Genomic DNA, 2,395 nt, shown 5'->3' on the forward strand with positions numbered 1-2,395 from the left:
ATAAAATCATTAAGTAAACCTGTTTTTGAGTTGAAATCCCCAGCTTATATAAAAGGCAACTCCTTAAGTTCATAAGATCCTCAGCAATAAAATCAAATTATTAGATAAACAATAAGGTGATCCCTCGTGTGAAATATATAAGGCACATACAATAATGGAATATACAAGGCACGCACAATAATATTCTCTATTTCCCTACAATGAAATCTTGCTCATGAGGAATCGGACAGTGACTTTGATTAATGTTAAGAGTTCTTCTCTTATCTCTTACAATTAACATAAATTTCATGTACAGTATACCTCCATACGGAAGAGTAATATATTTTGTTTTTCTTAATAATATTCGAGTACCCCGGAAATATATCATCGTCGATATGATGACATTTGGCTTCAGATAAAGAAATAAAATTCAAACCTTGTACAAATATTTGAAGTATACCAAGTCTGGCTTTACTGTGTAGTCCATTAGCATTCAAGATAGCTATCTTCAACTCGGAAAATGACTAATTCGCACAGTTATTATTAAAGTTATAGTTGTTGCTATATATTCTATTTCTACTGTCCTGTCACTTTTCCGTATCGTTTCATCTATGAGCTAGTCATACCTATCTTATGCAAAAGGCCGTGACTGTTCAATTTCTCTTCTTTACCCATTTCACTTTATCTTATGAAAATCCTCAAGGTAACTTATCCTCAATATTCTACCATCCACCCCTCCCCACACCTTGCCTATTTTTTATGGCAAAAATTATACCATTCAAATTGTATGACTGAGCAATTGCTTCATTATTTTTTAGGGCTTGTAGTATTTAGTTATACGTGGAGCAAGACCATCTTTGATGAAAACTTTCGGTACTTGGCGTCTACATAGACCAAATCAGTTTTTCATAAGTAAAAGCTTGTCTTCACGTCTTACAAACCTTACAATAATTGGTTTGGTCACTCTTCTACTCTTATGGAAGTTTTCATTGGGGGTTCCCTTGCATCCTCAGGTTGTGTCATCTTCTCTATCTTACGGGACACCACGAACTATAATATATTTCTTCCTGGAGTATCGCTCAAGGAGCGGAGTATTGCTCAAGAGCGTCATGATAATATGCCTTTGTTTGTATGTTCCTTTTTTCTGTATATGGCTGCTTGTGGAAAAGAATAAGCAACGAGGGCCTGATATATGAACAACAGCAGTGACAATCTCATTAATGCATTGTTTTGGCATTCCATCTAATCTTGGATTGTTTGCCTCACATCATCCACCAAGCATGTCAGAGAGGCAAGGTTAGGTTTTGGTTCCTTATTAATGTGGGTGATTGCAGTCTTCAGAGCTTTAACCAATTTAGATTTATACATTTCATTGATATCATCATCTTCCAAATCCTTCACTTCAGCTATTCTTTAGAAGGTGGCCATATTGCGTGTTAACTTGCATTAAGAATGAAAAATATTTGTTTCAAATAAATACTTATGTTTTAAAATAGGCTTTAGGTGCGATATTGAGAAGCAATAAACAATAAATATTTGTTTTAAAAAGGGCTTTAGGTGCGATATTGAGCAGCAGTAAACAATTATGTTACCATGGCAACCGGTAAAAAACATTGAAGAGCGAATGTAGTTTTAAAATTATTTCGATATAAAATGCGCATGGAACAAATAATACTGCACAGTTGACTATCTGCCACTCAATCCCGGTAATTCATTGAACATGGCCAGTAATTATGAAAGCAAAATATCAGCTAAATCTCACTTAAAATCACGCCCAAATCAGGAGTCCCATTTTTTCTACGCACAGGTCTCTTTCTCTTCTACGCAAAACCTGGTGAAAGGGCGTCTGGAATGTTGGTGAAAATGGGAAGAAAAAAGCCGACTTGAGCGATTACAATAATTACTAAATCATCAAATTTAAGTCAGATTAGGGAGAAGGATTGAAGTCAAGTTGAGACATTGCCCCATTTTTCCTTTTAGGACATGTACAGCAATGTGTTGAATAAAAAAAAACTGTTTTGATGGCATCTGTGAACTATGAAAAAACAAAGATATTGTGAATCTGCCAGTTTTGTGGAGAGAGTTGCGTTATTATGGAGTTTCTTTTCAATATGTGAATTTGATTAAGTGTGCTCATGCGTATGGTAGGTGCAAAGTTTATGTTAGTGGAGTCCTGTCATATTAAATTCCTGTGAACATTGGGTTACTCAAGGGAATGTTTTGTCCCCAATATGGTTATCCTACTAATTGATTTTGTAATGCATAGAAATGATGGTATCAAATGGTTAGACTTTTGAGAGGGTAATAGGAAATTAGCAGACCTAGATTATGCTGAGGTCACTGTTCCTATTAGCAGAACACCACAGTATTTGCAACGCTGGCTTACCAGCATGCATGAAATATCCCAGGAGGTTAT

This window comes from Palaemon carinicauda, chromosome 13 (assembly GCF_036898095.1).
Source record: "Palaemon carinicauda isolate YSFRI2023 chromosome 13, ASM3689809v2, whole genome shotgun sequence".
Taxonomy (NCBI): domain Eukaryota; kingdom Metazoa; phylum Arthropoda; class Malacostraca; order Decapoda; family Palaemonidae; genus Palaemon; species Palaemon carinicauda.